The sequence below is a fragment of the Mustela lutreola genome, chromosome 2 (genome assembly GCF_030435805.1).
Source record: "Mustela lutreola isolate mMusLut2 chromosome 2, mMusLut2.pri, whole genome shotgun sequence".
NCBI classification, from domain to species: Eukaryota; Metazoa; Chordata; class Mammalia; order Carnivora; family Mustelidae; genus Mustela; species Mustela lutreola.
The window spans coordinates 47,720,813-47,741,154 of NC_081291.1; positions in this window are offsets into that span (position 1 = coordinate 47,720,813).

A 20,342-nucleotide genomic window follows, 5' to 3' on the forward strand; every position below is an offset into this window, starting at 1 on the left:
AAGTTTAACTCAGATATTCTGAGGCTCGATGCAGATCAAGAGAGAAACCAGAAAGAGGGTCAGAGTTTTGTTTTATTTACCCATAGCTCCCAGGAGAACACAGCATCCCATGCAGTGTGAAATGGGGAAGCACTGGGGTTGGTCATGGAGACAGTCGAAGAGAGAACTATAGGCAAGGACCTTTATTGTGGTTTCTATGGGAAAGAAAGGGTGAGGCAGGGCAGGCAGGTTTATGATTGGCTAATCTGAATAATTTCCATGGACTCTGGGGTGTAGAGGTTATCTGTAATTGTTTGGAATTTGACTCTGGGGAAATTAGGGTAGAAGTATCATGATCTGAAGTGTGAGAGGCTAATAAGGAATGGTTGTGGGTGTGGACTTCATTGGCTGTTCAAGAAGAGGAACTGATTGGCCTCTAGCCAGGACCTTGAAACTGGGTCAGGGCAGCATTTAAAGAACTAAAAAAACTGTATTATACTCGGGGGCTCAGGTGAACAGAAACTCTACCATCTTATGGTTTTCTCATCTCAACATGATACATCAGGATTGGCTGAAGTTAAGAGAATAGAGAATTGTGTATGAGCCTTAAATGCTTCACCCAAAGAGACTCATGACACTTCCTATGACAATTAACTGGCCAAAAGAAGTCATAAGGTCACACCTAATGTTAAGAAGACATGTGTCTTGAAGGAGAGGAGATCTAGATATCTTGTCGAGCATCAGGAAGGTCTACCCCATCAACGAGTCAAACCCAACATAGATCCACCATATACTCCATAGTTTTCAAAACCACAGTACACATTCACTTTGCTTGTACTTCTTTTGTCCATCTTCTGCAATCTATTCATCCTCTGAGACTTAATGCTGACCACTTTTCCCTGGTGTCTGGTCCCTCTGTAATTGCTCTCCCTCTTCTCCCCAGTAAACATTTATTTTCCCTTCCTTTGTGATAGCAGGTGATTTATACCATCTTTGTCACTCCTTTATTCTTCGTTCTAAAACTGGCTCAGATACAATAATCTTTTACCACCTAACACCCCCCGCCCCCCAATTTAGTGGCTTATGAAAACAGTGATCATTTATTCTGCTTACAAATTTATGATTTGGCTAGGGGCCATAGAGCACAGCATCTTTCTTCTATATGGCATCAGCTATGTAGATCCCCTGGGGCTGGAGGATCTGGAGGGCTCACTAGCATGGCCAGCAGGTTGGTGTGGGGCTTCTCCATAGGGAAGTCTGGACTTCCTAACAGCATGGTGGCTGGGTTCCAAGAGAGAGTCTCCAAAGAGAACCAGGTGGCAGTTGTGTTGACTTTCAAAAGTTAGTCTTAGGAGTCCCGTGGTGCCACTTCAGCGAGAGTCAAAAGTCCACACTGATTCAAAGGGTGGGCATGTAGATTCCACCTCTTGATGGGAGGAATGTGAAAGCCACATTGTAAGAAGAGCTTGTGGGATGGGAGACTCTGTTGTAGAAATCTCTAAAAAATGAAGTCTGGCATAACTCTTTACCACTTCAAATCCATTTTATTTATTAAGCAAGGCAATCAATAATAAAAATTATTGAGTAAATGCTTTTATCCCTGTGGGCTCCTTGAGAAAAGGGGCTGTGGTTTATCCATCTTCATAAGCCCAATGCAGATCACAGAGGTAGCTGCTCTGGGGAAGGCACTGTTTTGTAGGCACTGCTTCATATTTTCTTCCTTACCAACAAATCCCTCCATTTGTTTAGGAGGCCACAGGCTCCAGAAACAACTAAGGTGGGTCCCGACCTAGGAACGAATCACCATTGGCTAAAGCATTTATGGTCTTCACATTCCTCTTTTCTGCCTTATTGGTTTAGGGGTGGCCATGGGATCTATTTCTAAGAGGAGATCTAAGAGAAAGTCTTTTGAGAGGAACTGTATGGGAAAAGATTTCCCATTTTAGAAAAAGAGAAAGAGATGCGCATGGAGAAATCCCACTTTTCTACCCGCCCTTGGATGCTGTTATGTAAGGATGTTATGTTTGAAGCTGTGGCAGCCATTTTGAAATCATGACTATATTTCCATGGGAATCTCAAAAGAGCCAACCAATATTTCTGGCATTGTTTAACTGCTAGATTAACCAACTTCTGGACCTGCTTCTCTCCAACTTTGTGTTATGTGAGGTAATTAATTCTTATTATTTAAAGCTAATTTTAATTGGCTCTTTCAGCTGTTATTTGCAGCTGAAAGCATCCTCACTGAAGAGAGCTCAATTAATGTTCATGGAATTGAATTGAATTCCCCAAACTGATTTGGCCAAGTTACTTAGTAGTCTGTGCCATACACAAGAATAAGTGCAAAGGATTATAAATTCTCATTTCTGTGTATGCTGCTACTCTGAGTTTCTTTGTGAACCCCAGGGATTTCAAAGTTGGATTGCCTGGAAACGTCTCCACACCAGAGCCTGTTGGCCCACGTAAATCTAAGTGGTAACTTTCCTTAGGAAAGTTCTTTTTTGGATTAAACACTTAAAACACAAAAGGCCTCTGGGTGAGCTCATTTCTTGGCATTCCCAAGTCTTGCAGCTGAGACATAATGACTAACTCCAGGCAATTAGAGAGCGAAGTTGCTACTGAGGGCCCTGAAAAATGGGGAACACAGCTGGGAGGGGGCAGGTCTTTCTGGCATCCGCTAGGGAGAGCTTTGCCAAAACACCTGTAAACTTCCCTAGGCTGCTCCAGCACAACCTCCCACTCTTAGGGAAAATTTGCAACATGTTTGGAGCATGATACCTTAACTATGATACTTATTTGACTTTAAAAAAATTCATCACAATTCCGGCAATTATAATTTTCTTTTAAAAAAGATTTTATTTATTTGATAGACAGAGATCACAAGTAGGCAGAGAGGCAGGCAGAGAAAGGAGGAAGCAGGCTCCCGCTGAGCAGTGAGTCCAATGTGGAGCTTGATCCCAGGACCTTGAGATCATTACTTGAGCCAAAGGCAGAGAGGCTTAACCCACTGAGTCACCCAGGCGCCCTGCAATTACAATTTTTAATAGCATGTTTTTTTGCCCCTGCCGTAAGGGTTTTCTAAAAAGGCTCCAGGGCCTTAGCCAGAATATTTTGTGATGGACTAAGGATGATGATGAGGCAAAGCCGTATTGTTAAGTGAATTATGAATCAGGTAGTTGAGGTTTTCAAAGCTTTAGTTTTTGTCAGCCCCACCTAATCCTTCTGTTCTTTCTCTCTGTTTCCTTCATCGGCCACGTGGGAGTCAAGTGACTCCAACCTGACCAGTCCGAGAAACCTGCTCTCTTGAGCCAGAGTGACTGGCTCAGGACAAGCACATATCCCGATGGGCACAACTGAGTCCCTGTGAGATGAATTTGTTGCATGGATTCTAGGAAGGTGGGGCTCTCTATTTCCGTGGCAATGTGGGCAGCACGGACGATGGAAGCCTGACTTTGCCAGTGATGTAGTTCCCCTCCCATGAAGAGAGTTTGGAATGAAAAGATGGTAAGGAAGACGAGAGCAGAATTGGGTAGGCCTCCTGTCTTTTGGGTTATGCAAACCAAGAATCCCCACCTCACTGTTTATTTCAATTCCCTTACTCCTTAACTTTTTTATTATTAATATAGTAATGCATACCAAGGGACCCCACTAGCAGAAAAGCTATCCCAGTTCTTACCTTTCTGCTGTTCTAACTAGATCAAATCATTGTGTTATTTTGAGAACCAAATCATTACTATCAGGGCAGGAAAGTGTGTGGCACAGGACAGATAAATTTTGATAGAGGGGATGTAGAAGGTGGCCAGTTTTTTGTTCATTGTTTTTGTTTTTAAGCTTGAAGGAAGGCTTTGGGGTCATTCAGAGATCTGCCCAAAGACACTGGCTACCTTGGGGAGTAACAAGAAAGGTGAAAAAGGAGGACAGACGGACTACAGACTACTATTTCCTATGACAAAATCTTAGGGGTGGTTATAGTGGTAGTTCTGTTAAGAGTCAAGAAAAAGAAAAAAGGTTCACATTGGAGCAAGAATATATTTATTATACATTTTGAAGATATTTTTATGGGTATATTACCCAAGGAGTTTTAAAAGTTTCTTTTAGGGGAGACATGTAGGAAAGATGAAGGGATTGATTGATTTGAATGCAGCCATAAGGCAGAAGCAGAGAGGACTCAAGAGTAGGGTGACTAGTTGTCCTGGTTTGCTTGTCACTGAGATAGGTGTCCAGGAGGTAGGACTCTCAGTTTTAAAACGGAACAGTTTTGGGCAAACTGAGTTGGACACCATATGTAAGGGATTTTTAAGCATTTGATTCATCAGTATATTTATTTAGCAACTACTATGTGACAATTAAGAATCTCCAGGAACCCATAGTAAATAAAACACAGTCCTTGTCCTAGAAGATCTCTAGAGATATGAAGACAAAGGCAATTTCAATCCCTCCCAAGAAATTCTGCGGCTCTGTAAGTGTTCATAGCAGTTTTACTCAAAACATTGGAGTCTGTGGCTGATGTGAAATCTTACCCCAGGAATTGGGGTTGTGAGGTTTCCCACGCATCTAACCATGCTGAGAAATTTCTGTGATTGGCTAATTAGGCAAAGCTGAAGTTGTTTTGATTAGGAATTTAGTTTGTTACCTGTCTGAAATAGACAGTTTTGGTGCCTTGCCTGGATGCCATTTACGTCACTGATACACCTATCCCTTCCCGGTTATGAGTGTTGGTTGAAGGCTCATGGCTGTGTCCTTCTCTAAAGAATTTCCCATAGCCAGCAGCCTCAACCTCAGTGGGAAATGGCTGGGAGGTTATGGTTCCCACAGCCAGTGATGTGATATAAAAGTCCAGTTCTGCTGTCTTGAGGTGGGACAGCACTGTGATATCACTTGTATTCTGGAACTTCATATGGGATGAGACTGGGGCTGGACTCCAGCTGAAACCACATCTTTGCTCTGCCTCTTTTCTTGCCTCTCTCACTTCCTGATAGTTTTTTTTTTTTTTAAGATTTTATTTGTTTATTTGAGAGAGAGAGATCACAAGTAGGCAGAGAGGCAGGCAGAGAGAGAAAGGGATGCAGGTGCCCCGCTGAGCAGAGATTGATGCGGGGCTTGATCCCAGGACCCTGGGATCATGACCTGAGCTGAGGGCAGAAGCTTAACCCACTGAGCCACCCAGGTATCCCAATAGGTTTTTTTTCTTCTTCTTTTTTTCTTTTTTTTCCTTCAAAAAAAGAATCCTTATCTCAGGTTGTGATTCCAGGGAACCTCACTGAAGATATTGTCTTAGAATAACTTGGATTGTTGAGAGGACGAAATCCAGCAGTCATACATTTCTACTAACTTGTCCCTAAAAACTCCATGAAATCTAAAACTTAAGAGTGGTCAGAAGCCAAAGTTTCTTTTCCGTTTGATCTACTCATCTGTTGGTGTTTTCTCAATAAGGAATAGTTTTACTTCCTTGACTTGTTTATTGAAATATAAAGATTTCAAAATCTAAGCAATAAAATGTACTTAGAAAGGTAGACAGCCACCTTCACTGAATTTCGTATTTGAAGATAGTGCATCCACTGACAAGCCATTTCTCTGGCTTGTTTTTTCAGTGTTGGGTCAGAAGAATTCTGAGGATAAAGATCAACAATATAAGAGCAATAACAAGGAGAATGGCAAAATTAGTAGCGGGGAGAGGAGAAGGAAGAGTATAGTATAAAAGTTAAGAGAATAAATTTTAAAGTGATAAGCCTTTGGCTTTCAAATACTTCTAAGCATCACTTTCCCATTAGCAAAATAGCAATATTGTTAAAAATTAACTACCGCATGAGATTCTTGTAAACAATTAAGGTAATGCATGCCAAGTGTTAGCATAGGCTCTGATCTGCAAGTGCTCAGTAAGGGGTAGCTATTAAAACACACACACATACCATCCCCCCCCCCCCAAAAAAAAAAAACACTAGGAGAGAGGAATCCATGTAAACAGAGGTCCCAGGCAGAACTGTGCTGGACCCTCTTGCAAGAGCCAGTAGTTAACATTGCAGAAAATTTGTGAGCCTCTTGTTAAACTCAGCCATCTTTGCAATCATCTGTGGAGAGAGTGTTTGTACCATGACAACTGGCAGAGGCTACAATCAGGGCTCCCCTCTCCTTCAACAGCTGGCTATTAAGCATTTACCAGCGCAAGAGGCTCAGGATGGGTCCAGGCTATGACTTTTGGTGATTTCCTGTGATTATGCTCTTTTGCAGGTGGCTGTGCCCTAGGCTCTCTGTCTGTTCTTGCCCTGCCTGTGTCACACTTCCCACTTGGTATTCTTTTTTTTTTTTTTTTTAAAGATTTTATTTATTTATTTGACAGACAGAGATCACAAGTAGGCAGAGAAGCAGGCAGAGAAAGAGAGGGGGAAGCAGGCTCCCTGCCGAGCAGAGAGCCTGAAGCCGGCTCAGGATGCTGAGATCATGACCTGAGCCGAAGGCAGAGGCTTTAACCCACTGAACCACCCAGGCGCCCCCCACTTGGTATTCTCACCTGACTTTCTGCATTCCTGCTTCCTCTCCTTCCTCTCAAATCTTCCCCTGCTTTTGAGGCCCAGACCAAGCAACTTCTCCTCCAGGAGGTCCTCCCTGACGACTCCTGCCCTCCCCTACTGCCCTCTTCTTGGACTTTTCCACCTGCCACTTAACATCACTCATTTCTCTGTTAGCACTCTTAAGTGTCTGGCTGGTGTCTTTGACAGTTCTTTAAGCTCAGCGAAGGCAGAGGTCTTCGTTTCATTTCCTCTCTCCTTCTCTAGTGTGCAGCTTATTTGATAGTAAAGGTACAAAGACCCATGCTTGTGGGTCAGATCATGAAGCTTTGTGTCACTTTCCTCAAGGTTAACCTCAGCTAATCAGTTTCTTAAGCTGCAAAATACCAAGGGGGGCTAGTTGGTTTCTAACTTTCTTTCCAACACCATTCTTCTATCAAATCCTGGCTGAATTGAGCTGATTTTCCTCCCCTGGATTGAAGTTCAGGCACTTGGAGCTTAGATGTATAGTTATCCAAATCAACTTGCCTAATAGGATCAGTTACACTGAGTAATATTTCAGCCAAGGCTTATTAAGCCCGGCAGGAACAATACCTCCAGGTAGATATTGCACAAAGGGCCAATTATGAGAGGACAGTATCTGAATCATTGAGTGGGGATTTACATCAGTAAATCCCACACCTAACCCACTTCTGTTTGTATATATTTGCCATGAGACTTCAACCACTTCTCTTCATGGCGTGTGCATGAGTCAGGGTTCCTGGAGGCCTAATGCACAAAATCATGATCAGAACTGGCTGGTGAGTCACATCCTTTGTGAATGATTGCTCCTGGGTGAGGAAATATACAGCCTCCCAGCCTGCACAGTGTTGATTAGCCTTTCATCTCTCTGGTCCAAGCCCAGGATCACAGGGACATTGGGCCTAAAAGCCAGAACCAAGATCAGAGGTATGTTAAAAAGGTGCCAGTTCCATGGGACAATTTGCTTTTTCTCTTTCTTTTTGGATAGAATAATGTGGTCTGTACGTTGCGGCCGAAGTAGCACTTTTTCTCCCTCCACTTTTTGAGAAGATTCGTTACAATGAGATTCCTACATGGAAATGTCAACATTCACCTCCAGTTGTTGCTAAAGTCCTGAAAATGAAGTTTTTGTGACACCTGGACACCCCCCTTCTCCTCGATATTGCCAAGGCCACAAGTGACATTTTCCTTATTTGCCAGCTGGCATCATGGCATTCCCTGGTCAAGGACCGTGCTTCCCAGATCTTTGACAGCCTCACTCCCTACATCCTTAGTCCTTTCTTTCCAGGACTCTCCAATGCATACTCCGTGGAGAGATTCCCGTGCATCCTCATTCTCCTTTCTTCTTGCCTTCCCACCTCCCACCCGCTTCTTCCCACTTTTGCTCCTCCCTCCTTTCCTTTCCTCCTCCTCCTGCTGGTACCTGGCCCCGCCCATACAATTTAGATTCTCCCCAGCCCTCCAGGAGCTTATGTTTTCTGCTGTTACCCTTAGCTGAAGTTCTGTGTCTTACTGACACATCCGGAGCCTTCGGAGAGCCCAGCTCAAGGTCTAACCCAATCGTGATCATTCCTATCTTCGTTGACTCATTTCACTAACATTTGTTGCTCCGTGTTAGCCTGTGCCGGTTGTTGGCCACCCATTGAGGGAAAAGATGAGGTTTCTGTTCTCAGGGAGCTTACCCTGTAGTGAGGGAGAGAGAAAAGAACAAATAAAAAGCAGGCAAGGAAATATCACATCTCAGTGGTGATCCCAGAATCTGCACGTTGAAGGCGCTCGGGGTGGACATCGGGTAGTAAAATTGTTCAGGAAATGTAGATATTTCCTTAATCAGATTTTTCCTGGTAAGGGTTAATGTGAAAGTTTGATGAGATGCTGTCAGAACCTGGGAGGAGGGAGGAAGGGGGAGTCATTTAATGGGGACCGAGTTTCAGGTTCGTAAGTTGTACAGAGTTCTGGAGATGGATGGTGACAATGGTTGTGCAAGGTTGTGAATGTGCTTAATGCCACTTAAGGGTAGACTTACAAGTGCGTGAGATAACTTTTATGTTATGTGAATTTTGCCACAAGTAAAGATCATACTGAGAAAAATGGATGTTTGTTAATTAAAAAAAAAAATTCATGTGTTTACTCATGAGAGAGAGAGAGAGAAAGAGGCAGAGGCAAAGGGAGAGCCCACGGGGAGCCTGATGTAGCGCTTAATCCCAGGGCCCTGAAATCATGACCTGAGCTAAAGGCAGATGCTTAACTTACTGAACCACCCAGGTGCCCAAGTTTGTTAAACTTTACACCTAAGATTAAGAAAGTATCAGGGCACCTGGGTGGCTCAGTGGGTTAAAGCTCTGCCTTTGGCTCAGGTCATGATCGAGCCCCGAATCAGGCTGTCTGCTCAGCAGGGAGCCTGCTTCCTCTCTGTCTCTGCCTGCCTCTCTGCCTACTTGTGATCTCTCTCTCTCTGTGTCAAATAAATAAATAAAATATTAAAAACAAACAACCAAAAAAACCTTAAAAAAAAAGATTGAGAAAGTATCAATGGTCTATATGCTGAAATGCTGGTGGCATAAAGTATGCATAAAAGGGAGCTATTTTAAAAAAATATTTATTTATTTGACAGAGAGAGAGAGAGATTACAAGTAGGCAGACAGGGAGGCAGAGAGAGAGGGGGAAGCAGGCTCCCCGCTGAGCAGAGAGCCCAATGTGGGGCTCAATCCCAGGACCCTGAGATCATGACCTGAGCTGAAGGCAGAGGCTTAACCCACTGAGCCACCCAGGCGCCCCAAAGGGAGCTATTTTAAAGTACCATTTTTTGTAAAAAATGACTAGGACTAGAGGTGACCTTAGAGACTCACTGTCCTGTCCCCCAGTCTGTGGGAAAGTTAACATGTGTACCCACAAGATAGGTGATGATGAGTGGTGCTTGATTGATCTAGAACTAGACGCAGAAATCTTCATTTGTCTTCTTTAAGCCAGTCGGAGATGGTGTTGAATAACTTATATAACCCAAAGAGCCGTTTTCATATAGTCTGCCTGTCAAATGTGACACCCCCGATACTCAAACTCTTCCCAGGTGATTAACAACATGAAGAATGAAAAGGGAAGCTGGATATTTAAACCAAGAGGGAGGTTTTGCCAGGCCCAATCTAATAGGTAACATTCAGAATGGGATTTTCCAAAAAGTGAGTTTTGGCTAGTTGCTGTGGGAATTATGAATCACAAAATAGTGCTGTTGTGAGCTGTAAACAGTTTTAATTTATACAGGTGACATTTAAAATGCTAATCAGACCTTACGATAATTGCTGGAAGTTAGGGAGCCTCTGTTGGGAATTCTTCCCGTTTCTATGGAAATGATGCAAGACCCAACCAGATCCGTGAAGGTGTTTCTGGTTTGGCTGACTTGGGTTTTGACTTCTACAGAGCCAAGGCCTTTGAGTGACTGTCTCTTGTGGTGACACATGGTAATTGAAATCTATCAGCCCGAGTCTGTAATCAGAAAGTGAGAACTCACCCCATCAAGGAAAGATTTCAGTATAACTCTTGTGGTTTGGTCAGTTTGCAAATGGGGATGCATGAAGACTAAGCAAATAAACTCTTTTCACCAAGGGTGATTTTGTGTGTTGATTGCAGGCCTCTTAAAAAAAAAAAATAGCATAGAAGCTTTTTTTCTCCCTGTTGGCAACTTATTCCACAATTTTTTCGGTATTGTGTTTGTTTAATAATCAACAAAAGTTTGAGGGTCAGCTCTAGGCCCCCAGGACATGGTAATGGACAAAGTCTATATCAACTCCATGGAGCAGGGACCTTGTTCTGATATTGTGAGGGAGAATTTGACACACAAACCTGATAAATACTGACATAAGGTAACAGATTTCTGAGAAGTATTATAACCAAAATAAAGTAGGGGAATGGGACAGAGTGATGGGTGAGCAAGATGGGTGCAAGTTTCCCTAAGTTAGTCAGGGGAGTCTTCCTGGAGGAAGTTGTATTTGAGCTGGGACCTGGCTGATCTCCATCCAGGGAGCTCCCTCCACCTGAAGATCAGGGGTTGGAATGTTCTAGGTTCAGGGAACAGCAGGGGCTCCTACTCAGACCCAGGGGTAGAAGGGCAGAATAGGACTCACACGCTTCCATAAATTCTTCTTCAAATCTGTTTAAAGATATTATTAAAGATAGTAATATATAATCTTTTCTCAAGCACTTTTGAAAATTTGGGTTGCTCTTTTTTTTGTCAAGGGCCTTACATCTAGGGTGTTTTTCCCGCACTATGGAGGTGGTTCTTGCCGTCAATGTATCTTGCCATTCTCAGTCTTCCTTTGTTGCTTTGCTGTTTTCTAGACTTTGGAATCAGAGTTGCACATTCAAACCACACTTCTGAGACCGAATGATCTTTGTGACCGTAGGCAAGTCACTTAACCTCTCTGAGCATTCTTTGCCTTGTCTTTAAAGACAATGATAGTGCTTGCTTCATAGGGTTGTTCTGAGAATTAAACCCTATAATGAACGTAAAGGTGTTAATCTAGGATGTGGCATCTAATACTTGCTTGACGAGTATTAATAGTAGACACAATTACGTAATACCTCTCAGTTTTCAAATGCTTTAGCATTCTTAAAGTGCCCATGAAGCCCAGTGAGATAAACTGAGGCTCAGAATCAATATCAGAATGAGGGCATTTGGGAGTGGAGAGAAGCTAGACTCAGTTTGGGGGCCCCAGAGGCCTGGAGGTACCTGACTGCACTACAGTTCCCATGTATAGAGATTTGGCTCTGGACGGGACCCTGAATGCATTTTCCATCCTGGGCTGGACATGGACAGCTCTGGCACCCATGGATACAAGTCCTGAGGGGCAGTGATTAAGCAGGAACAGATATGCAAGGGTGACCAGCTCTCCTTGTTCTCCTGGGACTGAGGCCTTCTCTGGGAATGCAGGCCTTCCATGCTCAGCCTGGGACAGCCCCAGGCCACCTGGAATGGTTGGTCAGCCCAGACCTCCTCCTGGAGCACTCTTCAGGAGGCCACTGAAAATGCAGAGATGCTTAGGTACCTTTTCTCTCTTTAGATAAGGTTTCTGTTTCTAATATTATTTTGGCTCAAACACTAGGCGAGCCCAGTGCTTGAACGGAAGGACATAGGTGGACAGAATAAGAACTTCCAGACTGGGAGATATGTCAGAGTGTAAGAGGGCAGTGGGTCATCCAGTGCAGGGGCCACTAGTCACACGTGGTCATCATTTCGAAAGGGATAGGCTGGAGGTGTAAAGTGCATGCTGGATTTCTAAGACTTAGCACTGGAAAGAGAAGAATATAAAATACCTCATTAATAACTTTTGTATTGATTAAATGTCCAAATGATAAGATTTTGGATATACTGGGTCAAATTAAATATGTAACTAGATTTCCGAAAAAGGCAGCAGCATAGCAAGAACTTTTTACCTTCCCCATACCCAAAAAGTCACTGGGAACCATATGCCCTGTGGGGAGCCAAGGGACAGGGGAAAGGGTACCCAGGAAAGCTGCTCCTCCAGATTGTGAAGCCATCATAAGGCCATCAGGTGCTGCTTTTCAGGCCCTGGCTTTTCAAAGTGGCCCGTGGAGCCGCTGCATCAGGATCACCTGTGAGCCATCAGAAATGCCGATGTTCCCGCCCCATAGCAGGCCTGCTCAGCCAATCTGTAACTGAACTAAGTCACATGTGCCGCAAAATCTGAGACCCTTTCACCCAGGGTTATTACCTCAGTGGTTCTCAAGCTTTGGTGTGTATCAGAATGTCCTGGGGGGGACTGGTCAAGACTCTGAGGCCCTCGCCTGCTTCAACCAGCAGAGTTCCTTGTGTGCGTTCTTAGGGCTCCGGGAAATTCTGATACACAGCACAGTCGGAAGACCACCAGACTTAAATGATTAGCTAATTGCAGTAGGTGACGGTGGTAGCTTCTCACTGGGCGGAAATCTCCGTGCAGTGTGGCGGGAGCAGGGCTGGGGCTCAGAGGAAGGTTTGTCTGCTGGGGTCCCAAGCTGCTTGGTTACAAGTTAGTTACCTGCTGTGGCAAAGAGGTCACTGTGGTATGAGCCAGGACTCAGGTATCTGTCCCACCTCAAGCGCCAAGTCCCTTTGTGTTCACCCTCCTGCAAGGTAAGCTTGTACTCTGGGTGGGAGTTACGTGGAAGTGGGGTAGTTTGGAGATGAAATGGCCTGATGTTGGGGCAACTGGGTGGCTCAGGTGGTTAAGTGTCCGAGTCTTGATTTTGGCTCAGGTCATGATCTCAGGGTCGTGAGACTGAGCCCTGCATTGGGCTCCACGCTGCATGTGAAGCCTGCTTGAGGTTGTCTGTCTCCCTCTGCCCTCCCTGCTCCTGCATGCTCTCTCTCTCTAGTAATAATAATAATAATAATAAAGGAATGGCCTGGTGTTGCCCTATTTCCTTCACCCCCATGCTGAGTTTTGGTTTAATGGGCCGCAAGACTGAATCTAAGACTCTGCCCTTACTGAGTGAATGCTCTGGGGGTTGGGATGGGGAGTCACAGCTAAGTAAAGTGTTACACGCAACAGCATAGCAGGGTTGGCACCGGTGGTTCCCAGGGTAATGGGGAGTGTTAAATATGAAGATGTAAACAAGATGCCAAGGTTAAAGTCATTTTGTACACAGTTTGCTCTTGGAGCCGTACCAAACGGCTGAGTTACCGCAGCTCTGGGCCCACCTCTGACTTTCACTGTAGCCGTGGTGGGCAGTTTCACGCACATGCAGATGTGCTTGCCAGTAGTAGTGTCTTCACCTGACAGTTGGCTTTCTGCCTGAGGCTTTCTCTGGCACAAGGACTATTCCTATCTGGGGGTTTAGGGGAATGGGTCCCCAAGGGATAGCTCCACACCAGTTAGAGGAGAGCCTATGGATAAGTGCTGTAGACTGTGGTCTTTTGGGTTATATCTGGAAGGGTTTCTCATTTCTTTAGTCCTGGGATGACTTGAGCTCCCATTACCTGGAGCTACCTCAGTAGCACACCTTACCTTAGCATCTTTTCCTGCCTCCCTCTCCTCACCCCCTCACTCCTGCTTTATCTTCCAAATAAACTACTTGCTAACCAAATCCTTGTCTCAGGTTCTGCTTTTGGAGAACCCAAATCAATAAAAGAACATACTCTAATTTTTTTTGTGTCTTCCTCCAAACCTTCACATCCCTGAATATTCCTTGAACATTCTCTTGGGAACAAGAGCCCTGGGTTCTTCCCTTCACTAATAAGCATTCTAAGCCAGAGTGTGATGTATTCTTGCCGCCATTTTGTTCATCGTCTGACCTGTGCTGTTCAGACAGGCCTGTGTGTCATCGGATTAGAGTGAGGAGCTCAGCTGCCTGCTCTATTGTGGAAAATGCTGACTCGTGGAAGTGCTGCCACGAGAAGGTGCCAGGCAGATCTCCCCCTACTTCTAGTGCAGCTGACCTTAATGAATCTCCTTTGGACTAATGGGGGGCTGGGATGCAGTCCCCCAACATTCTTTCCTTCTCCTCTTTCACTCTGCGGTCAGACCTGCGTTCAGTGTGGCAACTGTCTCTGTCTTCTCGAGCTGCCTCCCTGTTTTCTCCCACAAGGCTCTTCCCCTATTAAGATCCTCACAGGTGTAATCCCATCTTAGGGTCTTCTTTCCAGATGACCTGGATCAGCTCATGGAGAATTCTGTCCCCATGACTCTTCTTTCTTCCTGTATTCTTTGCCTGCTTTATTTATTTATTTATTTTTAATTTTTATTTTATTTATTTTACAAGTAGGCAGAGAGGCCGTCAGAAACAGAGAGAGAGAGGAGGAAGCAGGCTCCCTGCTGAGCAGAGAGTCAGATGCAGGACTCGATCCCAGGATCCTGAGATCATGACCTGAGCCAAAGGCAGTGGCTTTAACCTACTGAGCCACCCAGGCACCCTATTTATTTTTAGTAAAATTCTTAATTCAGTTGGTTGCCGTTTTCTATTACTTCTTCACTCTGTTCCACCCTCCCTCTCAGTATCTTCCCTTCTTGACTAATGGGGTTCCTGTTGTCTGTGTTCTGTTTTTAATAAGTGTAGGGTTGGTATCGGGGTAGACTCTTAAGGCAGTGTCCCTCTTGGAAGGTCCAGCTTTGCATCTCGTGGAGCACCGCCACTTAGAGTGTTGTGTGTGCATTTGTGTTGAAACGCAACAGTGAAATGGGAAGTTCTGGGTCTCTTTTGGTTTGATACACAGGGAACTAATATATTTGAAATACCAGCTAAGGGCCAAACACTGCCCTGGTTCAGGTGGTTCACCCCCCAACCCCCACAGTTTCTTAGGTTCAATCATAAGAGTCACCATGAGAAGTAGGAGGTATTATTCTATAGACAAGAGAAGTGAGACATACCAACCTTAGCTCACTTGGCCGACACCACCAATTGTGTCTTAGCTCAGGAGCACAGAGTGCTTAGTGACGTTGTCTTTTTAAATTTTTCCTAGGACTCCGAAGACCTATGGTGAGCATGGTTGTTCCAGTGGTATAAATGTGGAAACTAAAGCCCGGGGAGGGGGTGGGCAGTGACTCTGACACATCTGAGAGAAGTACTGAATAAGTGCACCAAAAAGAGCTGGAGTCAGGACACCTGGGTGACGCAGTTGGTTAAGCATCCGTTAGTTTCAGCTCATGATCTGCGGGTCATGAGATTGAGCCCCACATCAGGCTCCATGCTCAGTGTAGAGTCGGCTTGAGTTTCTCTCCCTCTCCTCATGTTCTCTCTTCTCTCTCTCTAAAATAAAGAAGTCTTCAAAAAGAAACAAACAAACAAACAAAAAAACAACTCGTGTCTGAGCATGTACTGCAGTTTTAGTTGCGATCCTGCCTGGTTTTTAAATATGAAAGCCCTGGGGTGAGTTGAGAGATCAAAGTCTGATCCAGCTAAAACAAGGCTGTATGTGTGTGTGTGGTTGATCGGAGCCAGTTCTCTGTTCTTCTCTGCACACTGGGCTTTTAAAAATGCATGATGAACCACAGTTGTCCAGCACTGATGTTTTATTCGGTTTAATGTGGTCCTTCTGATGCTGGCTCTATGAGGAGAGACTGTTTCCAAAGGGCCATGTCAGAAATGGTGCAATGCCCAGAAAGAGGGCATTGTGTTGATTTTTTTTTTTTTTTAAATCTACTGTAAGCATCCGTATTTGTACAGATTTGGTTCCTAATGATCCTGTCCTCACTTGCATCTGCCTCCCGAGCCTGGGTCAGACATGATGTTAGGAAGATAGCAAAAGGGATTATGGACATTGGGGAGGGTATGTGATTTGGTGAGTGCTGTGAAGTGTGTAAACCTGGTGATTCACAGACCTGGGGATAAAAATATATGTATATAAAAAATATAATGGCGCCTGGGTGGCTCAGTGGGTTAAGCCGCTGCCTTCGGCTCAGGTCATGATCTCAGGGTCCTGGGATCGAGTCCCGCATCGGGCTCTCTGCGCAGCAGGGAGCCTGCTTCCCTCTCTCTCTCTCTGCCTGCCTCTCCAACTACTTGTGATTTCTCTCTGTCAAATAAATAAATAAAATCTTTAAAAAAAAAAAAAAAAAAAAAAAAAAGGGAGATTCTTGTTGTGAGCTTCAGTCCGTCTTACTTCAGCCACGTTGGCAGGTGGAATCCTGGGCTGGGTCTTTCATTCAGGGACCCCCTAGGTCAGACACTTAATATTTCTTATTGAAACCAGTCCAAGAAAGAAGCAGAAGAAAGAGCTGCAGGTAAGGTAGGAGGTTCCCTACCTTACGTGTTGAGCATATGTGGGAGTCTGTGGGAAGGCAAGGTGTCAGGGAGTGTTGGTAGATGGAAAAATGGTGAACCATGAGGTTCCACTTGCCTTAGGTGAGGTGTCGGGCTGCATCTTTGAGAGACCAAGATCTGTTTTAGTGAAGAGAAATTCTTGAATTGCCTTAAGAAATTATTGTTAACCATCTAGCTGCCCAATCACCTGTTCTTTTATTTACTCCTTTCTTCATTCAGATTTTTAATAAGCACCTGCTATGTGCCAGGTGCTGGGCTGTGTGCTGGGGATAGAAGAATGAACCAGACTGACATGACCTTGTCTCAGGGGCCAGGCACTCCAGCAGGTTTATGGGTTTGTGAGCAATGCTTGCTTTTGTGTAAGAAATACAGATGTGGGTGAACATATTTTAAGATTTAAAATACTGGGGATGCCTGGGTGGCTCAGGGAGTTAAGCCTCTGCCTTTGGCTCAGGTTATGATCTCAGGGTCCTGGGATTGAGCCCTGCATCTGGCTCTCTGCTCAGCAGGGAGTCTGCTCGCCCCCCCTCCCCCTGCCTGCCTCTCTGCCTACTTGTGATCTCTGTCTGTCAAATAAATAAATAAAATCTTTATAAAATAAAATTAAAAAGATTTAAAATACTGGGAAAAAATTATTAAAAAGTATTATTACTAAAAAGTACCTATGTTATTTTGATTCAGCACCTTTCTCCACTTTTCTTCCTATTCTGGTATGGGATATCACATCTTTAACCACAGTAACTGGTCTAAAGGGAAAGCGTGTGGCCTCCGCTGAACCAATCCGAATTTTTGTCTGGGATTTTTTTTTTTTTTTTTTTTTTTTCTACTGAATTCAGGAGCAAATGAGACTCTTTTCTCTCTGGTCATGGAACTGTAAGAATGACCATATAGTTAAGTCCCTTGACCTGCGCAGGCTAATTCTGAGAGACCAGTGCTGACAGATGGAGAGGGATAAGAAAGTGCAAAGGGGATAGGTAGGAAGACAGGGAGGGTTGTGTGGACAAAGATAGAGAGAGGGGAGGCAGTGAGAGGAGAGAGGGAGAGGGAACTGGTCGGAGGGACAGACAGATGGAGGGTGGGAAGCGCAGGAGGAATAGCGGGACGGGGAGGCAGGGAGAGACTGAGCAGAGGAGGGCAGGAAAAAGGAAGAGGACACGCACAGAGGGACTTGCGTTGGGCGGGTGGGCTCAGAGAAACACTCCACCTGCTGGGCAGAAACAGAGAGGGAGGGACAGAGAGACGTGCTGGGGGTTCCAAGCCGGCAGTGCCATCCTCCGCCTCCAAGGAGCTCAGAATCGAGCAGAGCAGGCAGACAGGTCCCCGTGGGTTGGGAGGTGTTGTGGCGAGTACCCTGAGGAGGAGGGCTGTCCCGCAGGGCCGGCCTAGGGAGGGTTACGGAAAGCCTTTGGAAGGAGAGCTGGGTCTGAAGGGACCGGCGCGAGTTTGTCGGAGTTTAGTTTTCCTAACAAAGCCCAGTGTGTCCAAAAGTGTGCGGGTCAGGATGCCTGGGCCACTCCTGGGACTGTCACATGTGCAAACTGGCTATGGTACGCAGTGTGGTGTTGGGGATCAGCTGGGAGAGGCTGGGCGACGGTGGGGAGCAGGGGTGGTGTGTGCAGTTTCGGCAGTGTAGACTGCATACGGAGGACCCTGGCCAGCAGAGTAGGGCATAATCCATGAGCTCCAGACACATGGGCTGGAAGAAAGAGCTGCTGGCACACAGCGATCTTCTCTACCCACATTTCCCCTTTCCCAACCAACCCAACAACATTTAGGGAGTGAGAACACTTCTCATGTGTCTATGAAAAGAAGAGAGGCAGACCACTCCCCCTGCCAGCAAGCCTCCCATTCAAGGACATTTCCTGTCATCGTCTGGACCAATACAATGGTTTTCTAGATTGCTCTGCCTTTTTTTTTTTTTTTTTTTTTTTTTTTTAAGTTCAGGGAATCACTCCCAATTCCTGAAGTGCAGATTGCATGTCTAATTGATTCAGCTTGCCCAGAGACACTTGAGATAATTACAGTGGGAAATTCCATATTCTGAAAAAACCTAGATGCTGGGAGGGTTATTTTGTCAAGTTCTCCGTGGGACTTTGTGTCCTGTGGAAGTAAAAGCACTCCGTGTCCCTGCTGGGTGATTCCAAGGCTCAAAAGCCAGAGCTTTCTCCGTGTTTCAAGGGATGAGAAGCAGATGCTATAGCATGCTTTCCAAAACTCAGTGTAGGGAACATATAACACATTCAGTTATGTAAGACAATTTCAAGCTTAACATTTCCTTTCTATGTTGCTGAGTTTCCAATGTATGAATGCAGGCGATATCTTGGAGAGGCGCTGCAGATTGGAGTAATGAATGACTTTAAAAGTCATTTTTATTCTATTGTTGTGTCCTTTAGTGAAGATTATGTGTATACAGGAAAAGGCATAGATCATCGACAGGCAGCTTAATGCATTTTTCACTAATCGGTTCATATGTGTAACCAACCCCCAGATCAAGAAACAGAACATTGTGGGAGGTGCTCCCAAAGTGCCATCTCCTCCTGTCCCTCCTGCTAGGGTAGTTGTGTCCTGTCTCTGGCACCACAGATGAGTCCTGCCTTGTCCAATGATATGCTTGCAGACCTGTCCAGGTTGAGTGTAGTTCCAGTTCACTTTTTTCTCCCACTGTCAGGTATTGCATCTGATGAGTGGACCAGAATGTAGCCAAAGCCTGGTAAGTAACCACGGGCTTGTTTCTGCCCTTTCCAGAGGGCTGCTGTGAGCATTCTTTTCATAGAAGATGTGGTTTGTACATTTAATCTCACTCTCACTAGGTTGGGTTCTCCAGAGAAACAGAATCCAAAGGGTATGTGGGTCTCATTTAAAAAAGTTTTTATTTTATTTATTATTTTAAGGAATTGGTTCATGTGATTATAGAGGCTGACAAGTCCAGTAACCACAGGGGAGTCCCAACAGGCTGGAGAGCCAGGGAAAAGTTGTGGTTTGAATCTAAAGGTGCTTTAATGGCAGTCTTCTTCCTCTGGGAAGGTCAGTCTTTTTTCCTTTAGGGTCCTCCACTAATGGGAAACTGCTTTGACGCAAAGATTTAAATGTTAACCTCATCGCAAAATACCTTCACAGGAACATCCAGAATAATATTTGACCAAATATCTAGGCTCTAAGGCCTGACCAAGTTGGTACATAAAATTTACTGTGACAGGCATTTACTGAGCATCTACTGTGTGACCTCTTGTCCTGGCGGCGGGGTGGGTAAAGGGTGGTGGGAGTACCTGAAACACAGTGTTGGACAGTTGAGGTAGAGGGAGACTCAAAGACAGGGAGGTGATAGTCACTGGAAAAATAGTCATTGACAGTTCCCAAGGGGAGAGGGTGTGTCCTGCCACAGGGGAAGGGAGGCACAGAGGAAATATTGGAGTCAGTCAGGGGCAGAAGGAAAGGATGAGACTGTGGCAAGAGTCTTTATTGTGGTTTCTGAGAGAAAGAACAGGAAAGGCAGGGCGGGCAGATAGAGGCTTGGCTAATTTGAATCATTTCGTGGGCTCTGGGGCATAGGGGATGTTCCAGTTTTCTGGTACCTGGCCTTGGGTCAATTAGGACAGGTGGCTAGTGGTCTGGAGAGTCCTGTGAAGGGGCTTATGGGGTGTATGGCTCTGGATTGGTTTGTGTTTGAAAAGTACACTTTTGGGTGCATTGTTCACTATCTTTTGGAACTGGCTAGCTCTGAGAGGGGGAGCCTCTCAAGGGTCAGCAAGACCCCAGCTATCAACATTCAAATATAGAGAATGAAAGACCTGATTGATACCAGGGGCAGGTGGGGAAAGATAATATAGAGGCTGAGTGGTGAGATAGAAACCACTCTGGAATAGAGCTCAGGGGACTTGGACCGCTTCATTAATGAGACATTCTGATCACATCTTGGCTAGAGTGAGTCTTCCCTTACTTAATGAAGAAACCAAGGCTCAGAGAAGTTCGTCGGGTCACTGGTAGTGAGGATCAGGACTGACGCTTGAAGGCAGGTCTCTCTGTCTTGTTATTCTTTACCTTTATGCTTTTTGATCTCCCAGGATTGTTCAAAACCTATTATTTCTGCCT